Below are 18,994 nucleotides of genomic sequence, written 5' to 3' on the forward strand. Positions count from 1 at the left end.
GACGATTCTTTCCAACACACATGTCTTGTTGTGGTTTTGTTGTTTTAATGCACGGCCTTACTTTGAGGATATATCTAAGCTAAGCTAGAATAGCAGACTAAAATCAGTTATTCTTAAAAATAACAAAAACAAGTAAACAAAATCTAGCTAGTTTAAATCACTATTAACAAACCAATTAATCTGTATCGAGTGTAAGAAGGCATTCACATTGGCTCTCACTAAAAAGCCTTTAAGTGACCAATCAAAATTCAAAAGAGAAAAGACCCCGTAACTAAAATTGAGTTTGTGGACATGTTAAGTGAGTCGTCAGTGACTCAGACATAAAAATGTTAACAGTTCTTATAAATCCTTCCCTTTGAAATACTCTAGTACTAGAAAATTATTTGAGTTGTCTGCCAGATATTTCAGAGATACTTTGATATATCATTTAACATGTATGAACTATTACTAATTTAGAGACTGTAATTTTTATACATTTTCACCTTAACCAAATGATCAAGCATAACATTACCAATGAGACAAACTCACTTCCTGACTTCTTGATGTATTCTTGCCAAAAATGTTTAATACAAAACTAATTATGAGGAAACAATTAGATGAATCCAAAATGAGGAACATTCTGCAAAACAACTAGTCTAGAACCTAAAGATGTCAATGCCAAGGAAGACCACCTTTACTTCCCCTCATCAAAAAAAAAAGCTCAGAAACTATTCTAATTTAAAGGAAAGCAAGGAGACACGACAACAAAATAATGTGTGATCCTTGACCAGGGGTGGGTCATCCATAAACAATTTTATTGGGACATTTGAAAAACTGAAATATGGACTTTATATTATATAAATGTTATATCCATATTAAATTCTAGAGTTTGATAACTACATTGTGTTTACGTGGTAAAAGGAGGAAAAAGTCACAATTTATTCTCAAATGATCAAGGGGCAAGAAGAATTTATATAGTGATACAACAAATATGGCAAAATGTATTCAACTGATAAATTCAGATAGAGAGTATACAAGTAATGATTGTTTTCTTATTTAAATTTTGAAAATTTTTCACAATAAAAACTTGAAAAGAATACTTACATGAAAATTCTAGATGTGAAAAAGATAGTGACTAAAATTAAGAACTTAGTGGATTGGATCCACAAGCAGATTCAACAGGAGAAAAAAAATCACTGTACAGGAAGAGAATTCAGAAAAAAGTACACAAACTAAAGCTCAGATTGAAAAAGGTTAGAAAATAGGGCAATGAGTGTATGAGCATATGTGACAGGGTGAAAAGGTCTAGGGGTTGTAACTCTAGTCCCAGAAGAGAGATTCTAGAAGAAGCAATATATTAAGATACAACAGCTGAGAATTTCCCCAAACTAGCCTTAGACATCAAGCTATAGACTCAAGAAGCAATATGGACATCAAGAATAACTAACAATACAAAAGAAACCACACTTAGGCACAGCAGAGTAAAAACTGCTAAAAAGAGGTGGAGAAACTTAAAAGCAGTAAAGTATTGCCTTCAAACGGAGAAGGCAATGGCACCCCACTCCAGTACTCTTGCCTGGAAAATCCCATGAATGGAGGAGCCTGGTAGGCTGCAGTCCATGGAGTCGTGAAGAGTTGAACATGACTGAGTGACTTCACTTTCACTTTTCAGTTTCGTGCATTGGAGAAGGAAATGGCAACCCACTCCAGTGTTCTTGCCTGGAGAATCCCAGGGACAGGGGAGCCTGGTGGGCTGCCGTCTATGTGGTCGCACAGAGTCAGACACGACTGAAGCGACTTAGCAGCAGCAGCAGCAGCAGTGCCTTCAAAAGAGCAACTTAGTTTCTATGTCATCAGAAAGTAGAAGTCAGAAAACTACATAGCATATAAACTTCATATTTTATCCAAAGTGTCATGAGAAGGTATTGGAGAGTTCTGAGCAGGGAAGTGAGACAACCTGTTAATGCTGTTAAAAGAGTTGTAAAGTCTCTGTGGAGAAGAGACTTTAAAGAGATAAGAGCAGACACAGGGGAGATCATCAGGAAGCCACTACAATGGACTAAGTCTAACTCTAGGAGAAAAGTAAGTTCTGACTAGGGTCGGTAAGGTGGTGAAAAGGTGTCAGACACCAGATATTCTGAAATTAGACCCACAGAATTTGCTGATAGATTAGATGTGGAGTGAGAGAGAAAGAAAGAAGTCAAAGACAAGTCTAATTTTTGGCCTGAATAACTCAGCAAATGGAGCTGCTGTGTACAATAGAGGGAAAACACTTGGGAAGGAATAAGTTGGGTAGAAAGATGTAATCAACAGTCCTGTTTTAGCATGTGATGAGCGAGACGCCTGGAAAACAATCAGGTAGAGATGGCAAGTAAGGAGTTTAAGAAGGCTGAATTCAGAGAGATAAATTTAGAGATGCTCCCAAGTATTATTTTTTTTTTACATCTTTTACACATAATAAAAAATATATGATGTAAAATTTACTATCTTGTCCATTTTTCAGTGTACAGTTTAGTAGTGTTAGATTTTTCATTGTTGTGAAACAGATCTCCAGAACAGTTCATCTTACAAAAGTGTAACTCTATACCCGTTAAAAAAACTCCCCATTTCCCCCTCCCCCAGTCCCTGCAACCACCATTCTAGCTTGTTTCTATGAATTTGACTGCTGCTGCTGCTGCTGCTAAGTCGCTTCAGTCGTGTCCGACTCTATGCGACCCCAGAGACGGCAGCCCGCCAGGCTCCGCCATCTCTGGGATTCTCCAGGCAAGAACACTGGAGTGGGTTCCATTTCCTTCAAATCATGTAAGTGGACTCATACTGCATTTCTCTTATTGTGCCTGGCTTAGACCACTTAGCACAATGTCCTCAAAGTTCATCCATGATGCAGCATGTGTCACAATTTCCTTTCTTTTTAAGGCTGAATAATATCCCATTGTATGCATATACCACATTTTGCTAATCCATTCATCCGATGATGGACATTTGTGTTGTTTCCACCTCTTGGCTATTATGAATAATGCTAATCTGAATACAGGTGTGAGAATACCTCAAGATCTTACTGTCAATTATTTTGAATATACATCCAGAAATGGGATTGCTATACCTTATGGTATTTCTATGTTTAATATTTTAAGGAACTGCCATAACCTTCCCACAGGTGCTATATCATCTTACATTCTTACCAACAGTAAACAAAGGTTCCCAATTTCTCCACATCCTCACCAACATTTGTTATGTTCTGCATTTTCTTTTTAACAGTAGCTATCCTAATAGGTGTGAGGCAGCTACTACATTAATTTTAATAATATTTTCACATGTGACTGTGTCTGAACATGTGCTTTGTATCTTCACCAAATATTCTATAAAAAAACACAAGAGTCCACTAACAATAGCTACCTACTAGAATGGGAACTGGGAAGTGATGAGGGTAAAAGACATTTTTCTGTCCAGCACCATATGTATGAACTACCAATAAAAAACAAAATTTAAATTTTTCTAGATTTTTAGTAGGTGTAATAAAATTCTAATTTTCCCAATGTGTCAACCACTTTTCATTTGTTTCTTATGTCTTTTTCCATATCAATATTTTATAAAAATGAAATTACATATAGAATAATTCATCCCAGTAGACCATGAAGCACTGAACTTTTTAGACTAGATCTAATGAAAAGTTAAAATAATTTAACAGTGATGAGTTAACATAGCCACAAAATAGCAAGAGAAATAATAAATAAAACATTTGATGTGATGAATTTATCAGGATAAAAAATTTAGGTAGATCCTTTCAAGGAAAAGTTTGTCTCTTTATCATAACTTTACTATTTCTGCAGTTGTTTACTCTTACATGGAATGAATTCTTTTGCTCAACAATAGGGTAATGTTTTATTAAATAAATGCCACAACTACTCAATGTAATATTATGTAGCCAGTTAAAAAGATTATTTTATCATTTGAGGCAGACTACTACAATTTATATTTGGCAAGATCAAATGTAAATATATAACAGAGAAAAATTACAGAAGGAAAACAGACTGAAATGTCAGTAGGATTATCTTTGAATGAGGTGGCTTAGATGATATTTTTTAATTTCTATCTTTCTATACTTAAACTAATTATAATATATTCTTTTCATTAAAAATTATGATAATTTTTATTTACAATATATCATGTGAGTTGTCCCCTATTTCGTTCAGTTAGGCTGAGTTACACATTGCCTTGTGCTTATTAATGCTATTAATTCAGTAAAATTTTTATTATAAATGGGAAACTACAGTAGAAAACCTGAATTTCTATTAACAAATATTAACAACCCAAATTTTGGGGCTCCAAAATCACTGCCGATGGTGATTGCAGCCATGAAATTAAAAGACGCTTACTCCTTGGAAGAAAAGTTATGACCAACCTAGATAGCATATTCAAAAGCAGAGACATTACTTTGCCAACAAAGGTCCGTCTAGTCAAGGCTATGGTTTTTCCAGTGGTCACGTATGGATGTGAGAGTTGGACTGTGAAGAAAGCTGAGAGCCGAAGAATTGATGCTTTTGAACTGTGGTGTTGGAGAAGACTCTTGAAAGTCCCTTAAACTGCAAGGAGATCCAACCAGTCCATTCTGAAGGAGATCAGCCCTGGGATTTCTTTGGAAGGAATGATGCTAAAGCTGAAACTCCAGTAACTTTGGCCACCTCATGCGAAGAGTTGACTCATTGGAAAAGACTCTGATGCTGGGAGGGATTGGGGGCAGGAGAAGAAGGGGACGACAGAGGATGAGATGGCTGGATGGCATCACGGACTCGTTGGACGTGAGTTTGAGTGAACTCTGGGAGTTGGTGATGGACAGGGAGGCCTGGCGTGCTACAATTCATGGGGTTGCAAAGAGTCGGACACGACTGAGCGACTGAACTGAACAACCCAATCTGTTCTCTTCCATCCGTCCAGCTCAGTTTCTTCAGTTTTTCAATTTTCATTGCATTTTGTTAATATCTTAGTGTTCTTCACATACAGTTTACTTTCATTCATTTCTTTGTGTACAATTTATTTTTCCTTGAATTCTGAGATAAAGGGTTACCCTCACATTTCCTAGAACGCTCAGCACAATGTTACATGTTTAATAGACGGTTAATATCTATTTTAAATTATTGATAGTTCTTAGAACAGAACTTAACAGGAAACCTTCTCCAAGTCTCAAGACTTCAGAGACCTCCTGCTTTTAATCTTCTCAAGAAAGTATGTGAACTATTAGAAAACATCAACAGTACAAAGAGTTTAGGACCTCACATCATTTATGAATATTTTTGATGTCCAAAACTCTATCGAAAATTCACAACTTGAATTCTCTCTGGCTTAGAACGGTACTGCAGCACATTCTTTTAGAATTGGCTATGCTTTCCACATGATAAATCTTTAAAACTGTTTTTCAAAGTGATTTTCAAATTTGCAAAGTAACACATGCCCTTTTAAAATCATTGGCTATTTCAGAATCTGAAAACTAGGGAAATATGTACTATATAATATATAATAGTATTGCATCAATGTTAAATTTCCTGAGATGCATGCTGACTTATTTGAAAGTAAAATGTCTGCAAACAACTATGAAATAATTCAAAATGAGAAGAATCTGTATTTATCTATCTATATATACTTATATACACACACATATATGTAAAAAAGAAAAAGAGCATGTGCACAAATGCAGCAAAATATTAATTACCAATGAATACAGGTACAACTGAGGTGAGGCTTGATTTTTTCCAAAATAATAAGTTGGAGAAAAATAAATGAATATATTCAAAGCCCATCCCAACACCAACAACATTCACTTCATGCCTTCAGATCTTTTGGATACTCTTTAAAAACACTTAGCTTTGTGGAGCTGACACTTTTATTTAGTAGCAGAATAGAATTTACCTAAACTTCCCTAAAAAGACATAACATCAGAAGTCAGTTACTATGGACAGTTCTCATATGAAAGTGTATCAGCTTGCTTTCATATCAAAATGGAATTTGCATATGCTAAAATATGAAACCCACTTAAACTTTATTCCAATTATCTTTAAAAGGGTAAGGAAAGTATGAGAAAAGGCTCCTAGACATTCTTGTTTCTGACACTGACAAAGCAATTCAGAAAAGGCTTCATGCTTATAGCCATGCTGTTAATTCACAAATAAATAATTCTTTCCCATATAAATTACAAAAGTTAGAGAATATGGTTACAGAAAGGATAGAATAATCTAAACTAAAAACGAAACTCTCATACATCTAAGCAATTAAGATAATTTTCAAAAGACTACAAGAGAGCTTTCATAAGTATTAAAAGGAAACTGAGACCCTCAAAGGTTCGGCATCATAATCACCATCACCGTCACTGCCAACATTAAAACCTTCCTCTCCTGTCTCCTGAGTATCACAGTTAAATAAATAAATAGAGAATTGGAAATATTATGACTTATATAAAATTATTATAATGAGACTTAGTCTCCTGTTACATAGATTAATCTCTTTCCAAATCCTAAACTAAATTTCAAATCACATTAAAGGAATTGAGGGGCTATATAGAGAAATGAGAGTTTGTCAAAATTATTTGTAATTGCTGAAAGCCAAATCATATTTTTTCTATTTAGACATATATAAATATTAGAAATAGTATAATAGGCAGAATAATGTCCCCCAGCCAAGATGTTATACCCTAACTCCTTCTCCTCCTCCATCAACCTGGGAATATGCTACTTTACATGACAAGAGGGATTTTGTAGATGTGATTATGAACCTTGGGATGTTGAGACTGCCCTGGATTATCCTATGGGCCCACATTAATTGCATGAGTCTGTAAAAGCAGAGAACTTTACCATGCTAGGGGAGAAAGAAATGAAACTTGAGAAGAATTTCAAAGCCTGAGAGCTACTCAACCTTCGGTTGCTGGCTTTGAAAATGAACGAAGGTGGCCATGAGCCAAGGAATGTGGGCAGTCTACAGAAGCTGGGAATAGCTCTCATCTGACATCTAGCAAGAAGATGGGATCTCCGTCCCACAACCTCTGCTCCTGCTAAGTTGCTTCAGTCGTGTCCGACTCCGTGCAACCCCATAGACGGCAGCCCATCAGGCTCCCCCGTCCCTGGGATTCTCCAGGCAAGAACACTGGAGTGGGTTGCCATTTCCTTCTTCAGTGCATGAAAGTGAAAAGTGAAAGTGAAGTCTCTCAGTGCCGTCCAACTCTTAGCGACCCCGTGGACTGCAGCCTACCAGGCTCCTCCGTCCATGGGATTTTCCAGGCAAGAGTACTGGAGTGGGGTGCCAAGGGGCTGAATTGTGCCAACACCTAAACAACCTGGAAGTGGGTTTTCTCCTAGAGTCTTTAGAAAGGAAGGTAGCCTTGTGACACCTTGATTTTACTCCGGTGAGACCTGTGTTGGACTTCCAAGCTACAAAACTGAAAGATAATAAATTAAGCCACTAAATTTGTGATAATTTGTTACAGCAGCAACTTAAAACTAAAATAAAAGAATTAGCTTTACTGTGCATGTTAAGTCACTTCAGGCATGTCCAACTCTTTGCAACCCTGTGGACTGTAGGCTGCCATACTCCTCTGTCCAAGAGATTCTCCAGGCAAGAATACTGGAGTGGGTTGCCACACCCTCTTCCAGGAGGTCTTTCCAACTCAGGGATCAAACCTGCAGCTCCTGTGGCTCCTGCACTGCAGGCAGATTCTTTATCACTGAGCCACCAGGGTAGCAATTAATGGGATTCTATGGAAAACACCAGGTTTAATCTAGAAAAAAATAGGAATGAGATATTTGGGTTATATATATCATAAAATTGAGGAATTTGCCGAATAACGATGACAAAGTGCATGCCACCAACTTCACACACATTAAATGAAAGAGCAAGACAGAAGTTTGCTTCCCTTTTTCAAAAACTTACAGTCCTCATTAGTTCAAAATTCCAAGTTTTATAAAGTGACTTAAATTGCTTACATAATAGAATGTATCTGTTGTGAAACTCATTTGTTTCAGTGTGTGGTGTTCATTATGTTATCAAGATATATAGAAACAGACTTAAACAGTAAACTACAAAGACAGGCCTAAGTAGGCTTATAAGTTTACAAGCTTTGAGAGATAAACTAAGTAGAGATTCTCTAAAAAGTATCTCTGAACCCTTGTGTATTCTTTGCTGAGATGCACACTTCTAGAAAGTAATATGCATTACTTTCTAGAAAAATACTGAAGGAAACTAGGAAAATTAAAGACAAAACAAAAACCTTTTAGGGGAAGCACACTGATTGAAACCACCCACCCTGGCCAGGCACCATAGTAACCATTTGCATGAGCTGTTTTATGACAGGAGATCCTGATCAGGAACAGGGAACTAAAAAGCCACCCCCAACCGGAAGAGTTCCAGAAAGGTTGAAAGGAGACACCGTGTGTCCGTCCATTTCCCAGAATCCCTCTTGCTAGCATCCATCTTGGCTGAGCGATACCTGTGCCACCAGGAAAGACTCTGAATTAGAGTGATTGGCTAAAGACCACTAATCCCATCACCATAAAACCCGAGACTACAAGCCACGCTGCAGAGCTGTTCTCCTGGGTTCCCTTACCCTACTGCTCTCCACCCGGGTGCCCTTCCCAATAAAATCTCTTGCTTTGTCAGCACGTGTCTCCTCAGACAATTCATTTCCGAGTGTTAGACAAGAGCCCAGTTTCGGGCCCTGGAAGGGGTCCCCCTTCCTGCAACAAAACAAGCAAGAAACCAGAAAGAACAATGCCAGAAAAGGAAAGAGGAAACAAGATGTATATTACTTAATATGGATGAAGGGAGTGACAATACAAAAACAGGTTAAGAGCTCACTTTCAGATTCTAATTTTATGAAATAATAGCATATTGAGAATGGAACCACTTTTTCCTGACTTTCTTGGGCCAGGTAGTTCCAGTGATGCCACCAATCTCAAAGACAATGGCTAAACATATTCATGATTCCTAGAATGGTAAAAGGTCTGCTAGGGTGGATTCAAAAGTTACATTAACAAGTAGAGAGTGCAACATCCTGCTTTTGTGTGCAAACAACAGAGAGGAAGACCCCCTGAGAATGTTTAATGAGAGGAATAAGAATTCATCTATGAGAGCAATATTTTCTAATTCTTCATCTTCCAGATCTTTTAAGGAAGAAATGGCCCAGGGTTCAGTCTTGGAGCCCTTTCCCTTAATTGCTTTAACTATCATTTGTTAACTGGCAGCTACCAAATTAATGTCTTCAGCCAAACCATTTACCCTGGATTCAAGGCTCACATATACAATTATCTACTTTCCATCTTCACTTGCATATTAACATGTATCTTAAATTCAAAATACCTTGAGGTAAATTCTTGATCATCCCCACACAAAATTGTTTGATTTTGTTGTCTTTGTTAATGACAGCACCATCTCCCCAGTTGCTTGGGTCAAAAATCTCGATCCCTTCTTCTAGTTAATCTAATTAATCTCTCAGATGTTCAAGCTGGTTTTAGAAAAGGCAGAGGAACCAGAGACCAAATTGCCAACATCCACTGGATCATTGAAAAAGCAAGAGAGGGAATCCCCTGGTGGTCCAGTGGTTAAGACTGTGCTTCCACTGTAGGGGGTGTGAGTTCGATCCCTGGTTGGGGAACCAAGATCCCACATGCCATGTACTGCAGCCAAAAATAAACAAAAAAATTTTTTAAAAAAGAAAAGAAAAGGCAAGAGAGTTCCAGAAAAACATCTATTTCTGCCTTATTGACTATGCCAAAGCCTTTGACTGTGTGGATCACAATAAACTGTGGAAAATTCTCAAAGAGATGGAAATACCAGACCACCTGACCTGCCTCTTGAGAAACCTATATGCAGGTCAGGAAGCAACAGTTAGAACTGGACATGGAACAACAGACTGGTTCCAAATAGGAAAAGGAGTATGTCAAGGCTGTATATGGTCACCCTGCTTATTTAACTTATATGCAGAGTACATCATGAGAAACGCTGGGCTGGAAGAAGCACAAGCTGGAATCAAGACTGCCGGGAGAAATATCAATAACCTCAGATATGCAGATGACACCACCCTTATGGCAGAAAGTGAAGAGGAACTAAAAGCCTCTTCATGAAAGTGAAAGAGGAGAGTGAAATTAAAAGACGCTTGCTCCTTGGAAGGGAAGTTATGACCAACCTAGACAGCATATTCAAAAGCAAAGACATTACTTTGCCAACAAAGGTCTGTCTAGTCAAGGCTATGGTTTTTCCACTAGTCATGTATGGATGGGAGAGTTGGACTGTGAAGAAAGCTAAGTGCCGAAGAATTGATGCTTTTGAACTGTGGTGTTGGAGAAGATTCTTGAGAGTCCCTTGGACTGCAAGGAGATCCAACCAGTCCATTCTGAAGGAGATCAGCCCTGGGATTTCTTTGGAGGGAATGATGCTGAAGCTGAAACTCCAGTACTTTGGCCACCTCATGCAAAGAGTTGACTCATTGGAAAAGACTGATGCTGGGAGGGATTGGGGGCAGGAGTAAAAGGGGACGACAGAGGATGAGATGGCTGGATGGCATCACCGACTCGATGGACATGAGTTTGAGTGAACTCTGGGAGTTGGTGATGGACAGGGAGGCCTGGCATGCTGCAATTCATGGGGTCGCAAAGAGTCAGACACGACTGAGCAACTGAACTGTATCTCTCAGGCATTTGTGATAGAAACCATATGGTCTTTGAAGTCTGACAGACCTTGACTTCAAATTCCAGGTCTTCTATTTACTTTCTGGATGACCCAGCTTGAGAGATCTAACCCCTCTGCATCTCAGTCATGAACACTGAATGAGATAACAGATAAAGCACCTTGCACAATGTCTAGCATACAGTAGGTGATGAACAAATGGGAATTATTCATATGGCAGATCATCTTCCAATGGGCATTCCTCTTTCTTTTGAAAACACAGCCTCTACATTTCCTGGTCTCATGTGCAGACAGATGTGTCCATGTGACTAAGTTCTGGCCAATGGGATATGGACATGAAATGCTGCATATAACTTCTAGCTCACATACTGTATTTTTCAAAAAGCTACTTGCCTTCCACTTGTTTTCTCCTTTGTCCTACAGACCAGAATGCCAATGTGGGGGGTAGTGATTCAGCTTTATCTTTGTAGACAAGAGCAGTACCTTCCTTAGGGGTGGTGGAACAAGATAAAAAGAATGAGATCCCTGGGTGACAGTGTGGAACAGAGCTGCCCAACTCAAAACTGCCAACTCAACTGCCTGCCAACCCATACTCATGTAAGCAAGAGAAATAAACCTATTTTCTGCGTGCAAAATGATAATGCCTACAAGTATATTCATTGTATTACCTAGAATACACCTGAATCTTTTGACAGCATATTTTTCAAGCTAAGTTTTCCCGAAAGTTAAAGTGTTAAGTTCCTCAATTGTGTCTGACTCTTTGCGACACCATGGACTGAAGACCTCAAGGGTCCTCTGTCCACGGAATTCTCCAAGCAATAATACTCAAGTGGGTTGCCATTCCCTTCTCCAGGGGAATCTTACCAACCCAAGAATCGAATTCAGGTCTCCTGCATTGCACACGGATTCTCTACCATCTGAGGCACGAGGGAAGTTTTCCAGAATACCCTTACAAATGTATGAATTCTCAAAAGGTATGTTACTACTGAAAAGAATCATGTGAACAAGAAAAAAAAAAAAAAACAAACCAACTTAGTATAATGGGAATTTGTGGCAACATATTAAAAATGAAATATATGTATATAATTTTTTCCCTTGGACATTTTACCCCGCTGCTTCATGACTATTCATTTGGTAAGATTTATTCAGAATAATGGCATACTGAATTTTCAATTAGATATGAAATAAAATTTTCAGTGGGAAATGTTAATAGAAAGCTGAGGAAAAATAAACACATTCTTGCTTTTTTGCTTCCTCCCAAAATACCTTATGTCTGTCATTGGGCAGTTGATTCCTGGGACCCCAAAATAAGTAACCATCTTGTTTTGTTTTCCCAGAAGCCAAATGATAATTTTCACTTATGCCCGACCAGTGACAAGTTTTATGCTCTTCTCTGAGTTGAAAAAAAAAAAGTCACTAAAAAACAGTATGAGTTCATACCAAATGAACTAAAACAAAAACTGTAATTGCTGAGCTTTAATAAATCTTAAAGCAATTAGACTGAAATTCCTAAACAAATTTTCCTCATTTCAGGAGAGCAAAGTTCCCCAAGCCCGATGCTATCCAGGACTCATTCACATAAATTCTTTCATACCTTGAGAGTGTCAACTACAAATTAGCACTTGCCATTATATTAATATCCCTACAAGGATTAAATCAGGTGCTGCTGGAGCTGCAGATTTTCAACACCCTCTGAAAAGAGTTCAGGGTGGAGAGCAAAAATGAGGCAATCTGTGCTCAAGAGGGTAGGGAGTGGGCACTACTGGAAGGACAGGTCTTCAGATAGTTAGATATTTTCAGGAGCTTGATTTCATTTATGAGCTCAATTCTTGTATCTCCTCATATCTAGAAAAGCACTAAAATCCTTCATGGTTATGACTGTTCTCATGACTAGCAGAAATCTGCAAAAAATATGTGCTTGATTACATGTACTCAGCCCTGATCAAAATCACATATATACTGACCTTGCCTCCTACCTCTCTGAATCAGTTTTCCAGAACTTTCTGAAATGCTGTCTCCTAGGCTGCAGCCCTCATTTTGCCAAAAATAAAATTTCACTCACAACTTTCATGTTGTACATTTTTTAAGTTGACAAGAGTAATTAAATAATCATGGGTGACTATAATTATATTACTATATTACTTTACATGTCCTTAGTATAGTGGTGACAAGTACAAACTATGAAGCCAGATTGCCAGAATTCACAGCATGGACTCACCAGTTAATATTTTTGTGTCTTAGTTAATTTCTCTGCCTCAGTTTCCTGAAATGGGGACTATAAATAGAACCTGGCTCACAGATGCTGTTATGAGGGCTTAATGATTCAATTAGATTAAGTACTCCGAACAAGTGTTATTACTGTTGTCTTCCTAGGTCTCTTAAACTTTTTACTTTTATGTGCAGGTGTTTTTTTTTTTTATTATTTATCAATCATATATTGAAATATACTGTGAAACAGACATACACCTATAGACCTGCAAAATCAGTTGCCTTAACCTAAAGCTTCAATTCCTCAAAAGGCTCACGGGTACTAGTTTCTAGAGACTACTTATTTCATTAATTCAACAACTAGATATTAAGCACTTGTTATGTAGAAAACATGGTAATAGTTGTGATAACAATGAAAAGATAAGTTCCTTCCTACAAAGAGTTCTTTCTCAGAATAGCACTGTCCCAAGAAATATAATGTGAGCCACAAAGGTGAGATGTGTAAAATTGTAAACTTTCTGGTGGCCACTTAAAAAACAAACTAAAATGAAATAGGTGAAATTGTTTTAAATAATATATTTAATTTAACCCACTATATTCAAGCTATATTTCAATAGATAATCAATATGAAAAAATTATTAGTGACAAATTTACAATTTTTTTTTTCTTTTTGGTACTACGTCTTCAGAACTCAGTGTATATTTTATCCTTATAGCACCTCTTAATTCAGATGCTAAAATTTCCTTGGAAACACGGATTTTTACCCATGTCTTTCCTTATTCATTCTACTGGCACACTACAAAAGCTGTAAACCATGTTGTCCAACAGAGTAGCCACTAGCCACATGTGGCTATTTATATTTGATTTATATTAAACTGGCTTTGTGGCTCAGCTGGTAAAGAACCTGCCTGCCAATGCAGGAGATGCAAGAGACTTAGGTTCAATCCCTGGGTCAGAAAGATACCCTGGAGTAGGAAATAGCAATCCACTCCAGTATTTTCGCCTGGAAAATTCCATAGACAGAGGAGTCTGTTGAGTTACAGTACAAGGCATTGCAAAGAGATGGACAAGACTAACTGCGCATGCATGCACACACATATATTAAATAATATTTAAAACTCAGTTCCTGATAAACAACAAAGTCCTACTGTATAGCACAGGGACATATATTCAATATCCTGTGACAAACCATTAAAAAAATACAAAAAGAATGTATATATATATACAACTGAATCACTATGCTGTACAGCAGAAATTAACATTGTAAATCAGCTATACTTCAATAAAATAAATTTTTTAAAGTAAAGAAAAAAAGAAAATTCAGTTCCTCAGTTGTAGGAGCCACATTTTAAGTAATCAGTAGCACTTGAGGCTAGTGGCTAGTGAAGGTCTAGAGAGATGACTAGTGCGCAACAGCTACACCCATGATTTCTAGAGAGGAAGCACTGGCAAAGCATGCTGCTGCTGCTGCTAAGTCACTTCAGTCGTGTCCGACTCTGTGCAACCCCATAGACGGCAGCCCACCAGGCTCCCCCGTCCCTGGGATTCTCCAGGCAAGAACACTGGAGTGGGTTGCCATTTCCTTCTCCAATGCACGAAAGTGAAAAGTGAAAGTGAAGTCGCTCAGTCGTGTCCAACTCTTAGCCATCCCATGGACTGCAGCCCACCAGGCTCCTCCGTCCATGGGGTTTTCCAGGCAAGAGTACTGGAGTGGGGTGCCACTGCCGTATAGCAGGAACATTTAAATGGCAGCACCAGGAATTCTGTGGCAGTCCAGTGATTGGGACTCTGCACCTCCACTGCAGGGGGCATGGGTTCAATCCCTAGTCGGGAAACTAAGATCCCACAAGCCCATGTGGCATGGCATAAAATAAAATAAATAATAAAAAAAAAAATCTAAAATAAAATGTAGCACCAAAGTCGGCCCAAGGGAAACACATAACAGAGGAGGTGAACTATCAGCTGAGACGTAAAGAATAAATAGGAATTGCTAGACAGACAAGGTAGGAGGCAATATTACAGGTAAAAGGAACATAACCATGAGAAATGGCCTAGAAGCTTCAGAGCATTTATTGTTGTTGTTGCTTAGTTGCTCAGTTTTGTCTGACTCTTTTCGAACCTATGGACTGTAGCCCATCAGGCTCCTCTGTCCATGGAATTCTCCAGGCAAGAATACTGGAGTTGGTTGCCACTTCCTCCTCTAGGGAATCATCCTGACTCAGGGATCAAACCTGCATCTCCTACATTGGCATACGGGTTCTTTACCGCTGCCTGTAAATAGCACAAGATCACTGAGGACCGGAAACAGGCCAGGTCTTGGGCAAGGACCAAATCCTAAAGCGCTTTACACCCCATGATATAACAAGGCAGGATACTGGAGATGTGTTGGAGGAAGCCTTTCCTCCCTAAACTTATGGTGAAATTAAGGAAGAAAGAAATCAGTATTATGAGAAGGAAAAGGGGGAGAACCAAACAAGCTGTATCTTCAGTCTAAGAGGCTGTAAATTGTAAATGTTAAAATACAAAATTTATGAGCATAAACATGTAAAATAACTGTTTGGCAAATATTACCTCAAGTAAGTTTAACTCAGCATTTTATCATTAACACCAAAGAATTTTCAAGTTGTCAATATTAAGAAATTTTGAGATCTTGCTTCTTTGGAAAGTTTTAGAAACTAAGTTTCGAAATTGGTCTGAAGGGACTCCTGACAATGATGCTAAATAATTTCTGCATCCAACAACCTCATATGGTAGAAGCCAATCATGAAAATACCAAGAGCCAAAAGATATCTGTACTATTTAACTGCCACTGAGTTCCCGGAATATCACCTGGAATTGTTCCAGAAAGTCTTATTTGTACAATATTGAGCTATCACATATAACACAGAGGATTAACATTTTAACACATAATAAGCAAAATTAAAATGAAAAGTTGTAAACAAGACATTTTGATTTCCTTAAAAAAAGAAAATAATGAAGGTGGCACAAATGCATATCTAAAATAATCATTTTGCAAAAACCGTATTCTAAATGTAAAGCAGATAGAGAGAAAAGTTGTGTAATTAGTCAAATTCAGAGTCAGCGTCACTAGATACAACCCTAACATTCTCTAGAGAAACATTAATTTTTTTAATGAAACTGAATAATACTCAACTAGTATTTTAAGCATAAGTTCTAAGTGCTCCAAACTGGTCCATTCAATAGATATTCATTTAATCAGTCTCTACAGTAAAGGTTTACAACACTTGGCCTCCATTTTAATTATTTATATCTCAAAACATAAAATATATTTCAGAACCTTTGTTCTTCATAATTGTAAGCAACATTCATGCCAAAAAAAAAAAAAGCTAAATGTGAATTCTACACTATTCTAAATAAAATGCTATTTCATTTTGTCTTATCATTTAGATAGCAATTGCTACAATTCAACACGTCCTAAAAGATATGGGGATCTAGCTGGCAGATAAATGTCACTTAAATGTATACCAAAAAACTGGGATTTAATTAACAAAGATTTCATTTTTTTCTTTTGATTTGCATTGTAAACTCACACAGGCAAGCCAATATTCAGTGAGTGTTTTTGTTTCTAACTGGCAAAGGTAAGTAAAAATCCCAGCAAAAATTTTTAGCTTGAATAAGACGGGGCGCGAGGGGGGAGAACCTGACCAAGAGCTGTTCTGCTTCTTCCTGGAGAGTATTAATCTGAAAATACTAATATAGAGCCTTAATATGTTGATTTAAGGTACTAATAGCTCCCTGGCTCACAACCCCAGTTCTAGGTACTCAACCAACTCCTCTCAGTCCCCTAAAGTGTATTAAAAGAAACCCCTACCAACTACCATTTTTCTGACTTTACAGCAAAATCTACTAAATGAGCTGCTTCTACTTTTTATTTCTTCTTTCTCAATTCCATCCATTACAAATAGGCTTTTGGTTCTATCACTTCAATGAAAAAGCTCTTCTCAAGGTCATCAATGATCCCTATTTTTGAAAAAGCCAATGGCCAAACCTCTCTGACCTCTCTGGAAAACAAAAACAAAAAACCTCTCAGCAGCCTTTGATCCGATTGATTACTTAAAACATAAAACACTCTTCTTTAAATGAGAGCTTAGGTTCCTGTCTCACTGTTTGCATTCTCTCTGTAGCTTTTTCCTTCACCAGACTTCTAAAACCTGGAGTTCCACAGAAGCCTATTCCAGGCTCTTTACTGTTTTCAATTTATACTCCCTTCCCAAGCAATCCTGTCTAGACCCAATGCTTTAAATACCATATATGTGTTGATGACTCTCCGACTGAAATCTCCAGCCTGGATCTCTTGCCAGAGTTCCAGATTCACAGAGACAACCACTACCACACATCTCCATTAGGATGTCTAATAAGCATTTCAAACTTAACCCTTGTTAATTAATATCATCAGGATCTACTAGATCCAAGTTTTATTTTTAAATGTCTTTTCTGAACAGTTCCGTTTGTAAGGATTGATATTTTATGACTTTTTTTTTTTACAGGTCTCCCAAAGAACAAAGATTATAAACATACAAAGAATATAAAAAAGAGGTACATATGTGAGCACTCTGCTATAGTAGAAATTAACTAGTGCTATAGTAGAAATTAACACAACATTGTAAATCAATAAAATAAAGAATCTGGACTATCCCACTTACCTAAAGAGATGTGTGACCGTATCCTTTCATCTTTTATGATTGTGCAGGAAATTTTAGTTAATAAAGTTCAAAGGTGGATAAATGCTGAAGGCAGGTACTTATACAAAGGTGTATGGAAGGAAATAGATGATGAAGAAATGAAAAAACTCACTGGACTGATCATTCTAGTTGAAGTTTATAAATCTGTTGTTACAAATGTACCAACGCAGTGGGAAATGGTTTCACAGAGGAGGCCGTGCACGTGTGGGACCAGGGGGGTGTGTGTGAACTCTATACCATCCTCTCGATCTTACTGTGAACCAAAAACTGCTCTTAAAAAGAAGTATTTAAAAAAATGAGTTTGCATTTGCTATATTTAAATTCTTATTAAAATTTCTAGTAGAGTTTTCATTATTCCTATACACTTATTTCTATAAATTATTTGTAAAATAACTGAAAATGTAAAAAATTTAAAGTAAAAAGGATGCAATGGATTAAAATGGCAAATAATGATGACTGTTTTCCTTGGTATACTGAGGGTCAATATGACCCAAGCAGAGAAAGTGTTCTCACCACTCCAAACCTTCACATTCAACTTCAAGACTTGCTCAATTCAGCAAATAGCATCACTATGCACTTAATTACTGAGACCAAAAAAAAAGTTAAGATCATTTTTGACTCTTTTATACCATTCCAATCTATCTATCAAGTTTTACTAGCTTTAAAATCAACAAAATGTACCCTGAATCCCACTACCACCACCTTGATCAAAGCTTCCACCATCTTCCCACGAAACTACAGCAACAGCATCCTACCTAGTCTTCCTGCTTCCATTTTTACTTTCCTCTTGTCTGTCTTCAACATAGATTATAAATACCTCACTTTGAAAAACCTCATGTTTGAAAAAAATCCAAACTCCTTCCTGTGACCTACCAGTGTCTACGTGACCTGGCCTCCGGCTCCAACCTTATGTCTGATTGCTCTTCCCTGCTTGGCTCACTGTTCTTCAGCCTCAGTGGTCTCCTTTCTGTCTCTGAACATACCAGATTTACTGTCACTGTGTGGTTCTTTCTGAGGGAATGATCTTAGAGCAAGTCACCCCATGGTTTCTTCTTCTCTTCCTTCAGGTCTCAATCCAGATATCACCCCTTTAGTGAAGGCTTCTCTGACTAAACAGCTCTCACCATACTCCACGCCTTCACAATAGACTAATACCTGATCTATCTTCTCCATGTTTATCGAGTTTATCTTACTGAATTACTTATGTGCAGGTTTATCATCTATCTATCCACCTCTACAATCTTCTTACGAGTAGAAACTACTCTCCAGTTCACCACTGCATTTCTATCACCAAGAACAGGGTCCAGACACTTAATAAGCACTAATAAACATCAGTCATGTAACAAAAGGGAATCCATGAAGTAGCCATATACTCCTTGCTGAAGACAAAATGAGAGGTGTACAGGTCAATTCCACTCCCCTGCTGCTGCTGCTAAGTC

At 37.6% G+C, this 18,994-nt stretch overlaps 1 protein-coding gene across 4 annotated transcripts in view; it reads right to left on the reverse strand.

Moving 5' to 3' along the window:
• MAGI3 (membrane associated guanylate kinase, WW and PDZ domain containing 3) overlaps positions 1–18,994 on the reverse strand; it is a 262,766-nt gene that overhangs the window by 162,054 nt on the left and 81,718 nt on the right. The window lies entirely within an intron of this gene.

The sequence above is a fragment of the Bos mutus genome, chromosome 3 (genome assembly GCF_027580195.1).
Source record: "Bos mutus isolate GX-2022 chromosome 3, NWIPB_WYAK_1.1, whole genome shotgun sequence".
In the NCBI taxonomy this organism is placed as follows: Eukaryota; Metazoa; Chordata; class Mammalia; order Artiodactyla; family Bovidae; genus Bos; species Bos mutus.